Source organism: Syngnathus typhle, linkage group LG18 (assembly GCF_033458585.1).
Source record: "Syngnathus typhle isolate RoL2023-S1 ecotype Sweden linkage group LG18, RoL_Styp_1.0, whole genome shotgun sequence".
Taxonomy (NCBI): Eukaryota; Metazoa; Chordata; class Actinopteri; order Syngnathiformes; family Syngnathidae; genus Syngnathus; species Syngnathus typhle.
In genome coordinates, this window is record NC_083755.1 from 1992370 (window position 1) to 2000755 (window position 8386).

The window sequence follows — 8386 nt, forward strand, 5'->3', positions numbered from 1 at the left end:
CTGTACAGCTTGCGTAAAACCAAAGGTATCAGTTAAAGTCTGAAACGCCGAAGTAAGTGGCTCTGACGGTAAATTCATGTGGATGTTGAAATCGCCCATGATAATTATATTATCCGCATTGGTTACTAGATCAGCCACAAATTCTGAAAATTCATCCAGGAAGCCAGAGTAAGCCCCGGGTGGACGGTAAATAACAACAAGATAAAATGACGGTAAAGCGGTGGATCGGACAATGAGAACCTCAAATGTTTTAAATACGTTGATCGAGCGAGGCCTAAAACTAAGCTCGGAATTCGAGATGAGGGCGACACCCCCACCCTTTTTTCGAGGACGCGCCACATGCGAGCTCACAAAATTTGGAGGCGAGGCCTCATTAAGCGGCATCAGTTCATTAGGTTTTAACCAGGTCTCGCAGAGACCAAACGCGTTTAGATTATGTTCTGTGATGAGATCATTAACGAGAATGGCTTTCGTATGAAGCGATCTAATATTCATAAAACCAAGTTTAAGTGTAATTGGTCGATCCGGGTGCGTATTTATCGAAGGATATTTATACGAAATGCGAGTAAGATTGTGTTCTCTAAGCCTGACATCACCTCTCAAATGTTTGTTAGCGGGGTGGGCTGATACGACCGTGGGAATCTGATAGTAAATATTTGTTACACGTGTAGAATTATCTGAAACCGGCACCGTTTCCTCAGCAAAACCGGTCGGGGTGGAGTGATTGGATTTGTCTACTACCCCAGTAGAAAGTGCGTTTATGTGTACTGTCGCACTATTCAAACTATCACGCTCTAGTCTACACAAGGAGCTATGTGCATGCTGGGAGTCTAGCCTAGCGCTAGTTAACTTTATCTTAACAGACTCCAAACCCATCCTGACAGGTGGTCTAATCACCTGTGACCCGGCCTGCTCTAAAGTGACCTGTCATGCACTCCACACAACATTCACATACCATTTTCAACTCAAGGTTCCTGATAGAACAATCCACCAATCCAAAAAAAACTCAACACAAAAAAAAACTGCTGGCAAACTAATCAGGATTTTTTCACTGTTTTTAAATTTGAAGAACTCAATCTCTCAGGTTCAGATCGCATATAGAAGTTTGTATAATCTTATAACACAACCAGTCAACTATTTCTACTAAATGTCAATGTCTTAAATTCACAATTTTGATTCTTCCAATTCCTGAAAGCATGTTCTGTCGTTTCTTATTTAACATGCACTAGTGTGGATCAATTTTCTGCTCGCGAACAGATTTCTCTCTTTTCCTCTCATTCTTATCTTTCAATTGTTTCTGTTCTGCGGTGCAAATTGGATAGACCACAGTCTAACAAATTTCTTTATACTAAAGGTTTAGCCAATTTTCATCATTTTAACACACAGGCACAGCTCTCGCGCGCGTAAGGTAGCTCCCAGCACCAATGATTCGTCACAGGCTGGCCATTTCCTGTGGTCGATCATGAGCTAGTCCCTCCCACGCACGCGAGGACAGCACATTTTAATTTTTGATTTATCTTCTCGAAGCAAGTTACATTTATTTACCACTTGATTTGCAAATTTTAACTTCAGTGTACACACACAATTTGATCTCTGGTCATTTGTCATTGGGCATACAACAGCATTGCCATACTTCCCGTATGGACAGGAGCTCTAATAATCTAAAAAAACGTTCTAATAATCTGACAATGACATGTTCTGCTGTCATATGGACATCTGTTACTTTTTTCTCTGCATGAGCATGAGGGGTCAAAGTGGAGGAAGCTTGTCATGCTGTAAATGTGACTTTTCCTCTGCCCCTTCCCCCACCCCTTGATTGGTTTTGTCTTGCAAAGCGACACGCTCTTGCCAAGTGTCCTCGTCTCCCACAGTTTCAACAGTTGTCAGAATCTGATGGGGGTTTCGAATTATATGGTGGCCTGCGACCTTGCTGGCCTCTACCTCTTCCTCTGGCCCGCTGGGACCCATGGAAGAACACTGTTGTATCTTCATCTAGGTCATCATCATCATCGTTGCCTAGATGAAATACATCAGAACTTTTGCCTCTTTTGATCACTTTTTCAGCATGTCTGAACCATTGCATAGTTGTTGTCACACTTGCAACATCTACTTCCACCAAATGTTTTCTCACCCAGTTGCCGATTTCAGGGCGGAAATTCGTAAACTGTTTTTAAGCTGTTGCTGATAAGCACTCTCAGCTGCATCATTGAATGGGATGCCACTATGCGCCCTGAATACCTAGCAGCAGTGGCTTGTTTGTACGGGACTTCTTGCAATGTGACACTGACTTTTTTTCCTGTTATATGGGGGAGGGTGCAGGTCTGTTAAACCTGGATACAAGTTTTGCATACGAGCGGAAGATCCCTCTTGCTCCGCTTGAGCTGCATTTCCAGCTGCGGCTGGAGCCGTGGCCGGGACAGTGCGCCTGCGCACTGTGGCCTCATTGTCTTCCGGCCTGACAAACATAGATGCAGCCTCATCACTTCTCAACTTTCTATCTTTTGTCTTTTGGATTTGTTCTCTTCTCTCTTGCGAAGCATTCAACCACATTCTAGCACAAATCAATTCTTTCTCTTTACTTTTATTTTTCAGTCCCTTTGACTTCCTATTCACACTCTCCTCCAAAACATCAACCACTATCTTCCAGACTTCCACTTTCAACTTTGCTTCTACCCCATACTTTTTCTTACACTTTGGCATGTATTGCATACAATTAAGAAATTCACCTGCCATGTACTTCTCATCTCCTTCAAGAGCTAGGGATTTACCGTTCTTATTTCCCATCTTAATTCGGTTTTTTAGGTTTATACAATTTTTTATTTCTTTTTTTCTTTTCTTTGAGGATCCTCAATGCAGGTTTAAATTGACCTTCCACCAAATTCTCTTTGCAGTCAATTTATCCTACCAGTCGCACTCTCTCAACCACACAAACACCAACGCTTTTTATTTCTAACCCTATCCAAGATGGGTGTAAGGTGAAGACGGTCCCCTGCTGATCAAAGCATAGCAGGGGGCCTTTTACGACTTTCTGTAAACAAAGCAAATTTGATTGCTTCCTCTGCGTTTAGTCAATCGGTGGTAAACTAATTTTGTCTAGACAGGACAAACTAATTAAATTATTACAGGTTACATTCCAACATAATCATACGATGAAGATAGTCTGCAAACCCTAACAGTCATGTTCAAAGGATCCTAGAGGAAACAATCAAAGTGGGTATGCAATTGTGAGATTGCCAGACCAGATTGTTGAAGCAGAGAAGCTTCCATACAACAGGTCAGCGCAGGCTGCTTAGCTGATTGCACTAACAAGAGCTTGTGAATTGGTGGAAGATAAGGAAGTCACAGTCTCTGTTCTATTTTGCAAAACAATGGGAGCGCAGGGGGATGACAACATCAACTGGTAAGCCGGTTACCCATGCCTCCTTGTTAAAAGACTTGTTACAGGCCATTGATTTACCTGCTATACTAGCTGTGTGTAAATGTGCTGCTCACACCACAGGCACAGATGAAGTCTCGAATGGAAACAGGTTAGCAGACAGAATTGCTAAAGAAGCAGTGGCAGGGAAACATGGCCATGAATTTTTTTAATCGATTCAGAGGACACGCAACTCATAGATAAGACTATACTGTAGGGATGGGCAGATCAATACCAAAATATCGATATATCGATCCAGGCTGCTCATTTTTGAGTATCTCCCTAGCTAAAATATCGACACTTACAATTATTGTTAGGGTGTTGCTCACTCTAACTTATTTTGCAAGAACCACACTGGAGTCAAGTTAGTCGTTTTAGGCACCTGCAGGCGAAGAGTTCACTCGTCGCTGTGCTTACAGCGATGGTCGAATGAAGTCTGACTCAGGCCTTGTCAGGTGCTTATTTATTGAGAGAAACAGAGTGGGGTTGAAAGTGGGGGTTTGGGAACACACAGGTTGGGGTGAAGCAGCCGGTCCCCTGCTGATCAAAGCATAGCAGGGGACCTTTTACGACGTTCTGTAAACAAAGCAACTTTGATTGCTTCCTCTGCAGCTAGTCAATAAGTTGAAAAGATCTTAGCACTTTGGTAAACTAATTTTGTCTAGACAGGACAAACTAGTTAAATTATTACAGGTTATATTCCAACATAATCATACGATGAAGATATTCTGAAAACCCTAACACCCACAGTACTTGTAATATTTATGTACAGTTTGACCAGGTTTAAACATTTTGTCCATGATCTTCCATTTTTCCCATGCACATTTTCACACTTTATACCAGTTCTGTCACGAGAATTAATTTTGAAAATCCCATATCTCGGTATTATTATTATTATTATTATTTTTACATAAAGTTTTTGCCACTGTTAAGGCATTCAGTGTTTTTGTTTAAACCAAATCAAACCATTTTGAGAATGCATCTATTATGACCAGGCATTATAACCCTGTGGATTGTGTTTAGCACATGTTAAACAAGCTCTACAATTTTTTTATTTTTTTATTTATTTATTTTTTTTTAAATGTTTTGAATATGAATCAAATCCGTATGTTGTATAAAGCTGACTGACCTGCCCCACTATCCCTCCTCTTGAGCCATGTGACATACAACCATGGCTCAATATTGCCGCCCATTTGTATAGCCAATTTTAACACATAACACTGACAGCACACAGACAACACAAAAACTTACAGCAGAGACACAGCTCACAAACAATACAAACAAACAACGCTGCGCAAATGTCATCCTCTGTTTTGACGTTTTGGTTATACTTTTGTTTTCTCATCAGTGACTTTTATCCTTCATGCAAATATTGTCACATCTTCCTCAAGCATCACTCTGAGAAAATCACACTGTCCCTGCCCTGCCCGCAGCCATAGCACCCCTCGTGCGAGGGGGGGGGGGCAGCATCAATGTTGATTGGTCACAGGCTGGCCATTTCCTGCAACAACCATGATGCCGGCCCACCGCCCACACGAGCACAGCAAAGACCCACGCGGACAGCCCCGCCCCGCGACAACGCGCGAGCGCAGGCACGCTTATCAGTTTCACCTTCTCAAAGGGCAGGCCAACTTTGCTGTTGCCCTCCCCCATCATGTTCAACTTCAACATCTTTCAGTCTTCTACACAACATTTGCTGTCTCTTATTCCCATCCTATCAAGCCACTGTTCTCGTAACTCTCTGCCACGCACGCCTTATTTTCTCTATTGCACACACCTTGCTCATCTCAGTTTCTCCAACGAACTTAAACACACTATCATCCACTTCTCAATTTCCCTAGTATTGCTCAACAGCCTCCAGAACATTCTCCTATACTGAATTCTTCCATAGAACACACATCTCACTCGCACTCATACACACACCCATTCATGAGGATCCTCTGCGCGCACACGCACACACACACCAGCACAAAAGGATGACGCACAGCATATAGAACACACATCGATCCCACTAACGCACATTTTTGTTCGTGTTACTTTTCTGATTTATTCTCTATTTCACTTTTAAAAGCTATTTGTAATTCTTTTCTATTTATTTAGCAAATTTTAACTTCGATGTTTCTTTATCTTACTTTATCCTTTTAACATAAATATCTCCTTATATTTAAGCTAATTTCTCCTTAATTTTGGCAGCCAGGTTCCCACTTCATTACATGGAAACCTGATCTGATTTGATTTTGGCCTAGTCATAGTGTTTCTGTTAATTTGTGCAGTCACGTGCCATGTGACCGTTTTCTCCGCAATTTCAGCATTTTATTGGAGGTTGCACAACTCCTCTTCCTCGGCCTCTAAAGCCTCCTTTAGACATTGCTCGCCCTCTCTGGCCTTTCTGTCCTCTGCCTGCATTTTGGTAAAAAGTGTCACTATCCTGGTCTACCAGAAAAGTGTGTTTTGAAGCTTTCATTTGTTTTCGTTTTTGTACTGCTTCTAGTTCTCCCTCAAATTTATATTTTTTAACGCATTTATCGAAATCTTTTTTTAATCGGTTGGGATCCTGGCTTTTAATTATTTTCCAATCTTTGCATTTTAGTTCATGTCGAGGTAGGGACTTTCGCTTACTATTTAAGAGGAGCGCTCAAATGAGATCACTCTCAGTCAAATCGTTCACAAGCATACCACGCGCGTTTTTTAGTAACAGAGGAGTCCGCCCCTCCTGCTGCGGAATTTAACTAACATAAAACGTTAGGGGGCTCCACATCCGCCCCTGCGGAATTTAACTGTTTCTAATTGTACTTGATAGGGTCTAGAATTCTCAAGTTTTTTTTTTTTTTTATAACAGAGGAGTCCGCCCCTCCTGCTGCCGAATTTAACTAGCTTCAAAGCTAGGGGGCTCCACATCCGCCCCTGCGGAATTTAACTGTTTCAATTTAGTAGAATTAATATTCCTACTCACGGTCTGCTGATTCTCTTCCTCGGAAGATCTCGTCAACCCTCCCGGTGTCCAGCCGGACTGATCGAGACAGTCCCGTCAAAGGGCTTTTGTTTACCTCGGCCGAGGATTTTCGCCTGCGTCGAAGAGCCCGCTGGAACCGTTCAGGGCGTGTTGAGATCCCGGAACGAGCCCCCAATTTCTGTCAGGTTTATTTCGCTGACTGAATAAGTGAATAGAAGAGCAACAGCAAACAAACCACAATTGAGACAGAATATTAAGTCTTTTCTCGCGAGGAGTGCAGTACAGATAGCTTGAGACAATCTCTACACACTGAATATCTGTGGGCACTCCCGCTCTTTTTATTTGGATTTGCCCTACCCACAGTGTGAGACATAACCACTAAAGGGGGGAGGAAAGCATGTGGGCTTTGTCTCGTAAGCAAAAATCACTAGGTGTTTACATACTGATAAGAACATCTGGGAAGAGGAGTTTGAGTGGACTGGATACAGGAGAAAAAACCTTTGACCTCTAGTTAAAACATAGCAAGGGAAGTTTTACGACATTGTGTAGAATGCAACAAGCTAAGTTATTTATTACTGGTTATATACATACATCCCATGGCTGTACACCTTGGGATAGCGTTAAAAAACCACTGCGCTTATCACCCTGCGGGTTTTATATATACAATCCACGCCCCTTTAACGTTCTCATGGCGCTCTCAACTACGTCCGCCTTACAACAACACACACAAACACACACATACACACACACAAATACACACACACAAGTGCCATGTGTACTGACCGCCATTAAACAACCCAAGATCTTGCCAATAAAGAACAAACCGTTACCCCACATCTTAGTTTTCCTGACCCAACAACGGACATCATCAACAACACGCAACAGCCGTTGATGGAATCGAACCCGCACTTTCTCAACTGTGACCAGTTCTCCACCGAGCCGCCAAAGAGTATAAATATTACGATATTGAGTTAAATACAAACCAGATTACAGATACAATGGAGCCTCGGTTTTCGACCACAATCCGTTCCAGAAGGCTGTTGGAGAACTGAATTGTTCAAATACCGAATCATGTTTTCCCATTACAAATAATGGGAAAAAAAATAAAATAAATTTAAAAACCCCGCCTTTTTAAAGTATTTTTTCATTTGTACATTTTTGTCCGATCGCGCAACTGCAGTGCTTAGCCTTATTGTGACAGAGCGGTCGCTAAAATTTAGAAAATATTTTTAAAGTCCTTATGTACTTTCCAAAATTTAAGTGGACCTCAGTGCGCAGGGAGCTTAATTTGCTCCGATCGCGCAACCGCAGCGCGCTGGGCCCTCACTGTTGCATTGCTTTAGGAGCGTCTTTGTGTTTTAGGATGGCTTTACTGATCCCACTTGCTTCCTTTAGAGGCATGATTAGAGTTGTTGCAATCCTCAGAGTAACGAGAATGTAATAACGAACAAAGTCAGTTGGCATGCGGGTCCTCTCATGAGGTTCGACAATCAAATTTCGTTCGACATCGGGAGCAAAAAATTCTCGAATTCATTCGTTCAAATATTGATTTGTTCGAGAACCGGGACGTTCGGAAGCCGAGGCTCCACTGTAAAACAATGTAACATTAACTTTCGACGAAGATGGGATTTGAACCCATGCGTGCAGAGCACAATGGATTAGCAATCCATCGCTTTAACCTCTCGGCCACCTCGTCTTGCTTATAGAATGTTGACAACATGTTGTGCCGAGATACTTTGTGTGAAAATCCGACGAGTATGTAATATGAAATGCTGAGTGGAGAGCACAATGGAGTAGCAACCCATCGCCTAAATATCTCAGCGATCGCATCTCATGCATGAGTTGCATGGGCGACATGATATGGCATGTACGGGGTAGTATAAGCTACAAGGTAAAATAATATGATACTTTAGATGTGAAATGAAGAAGAGCTAAGCCACAAAAGAAGTGACACTGTCAGCAAAGAATTTTTTTTTTTCAATGTTGTCTCACCCCAAATCTTTGGGATCATCGGGTCT

The 8386-nt window shown here is 42.2% G+C and overlaps 1 non-coding gene across 1 annotated transcript; it reads right to left on the minus strand.

Moving 5' to 3' along the window:
- Positions 1-7982: 7982 nt before the first annotated feature.
- trnas-gcu (transfer RNA serine (anticodon GCU)) lies at positions 7983-8064 on the minus strand. Its single transcript has one exon. It is a non-coding gene; the product is annotated as a tRNA-Ser (tRNA).
- Between the last annotated feature and the right edge of the window lie 322 nt (positions 8065-8386).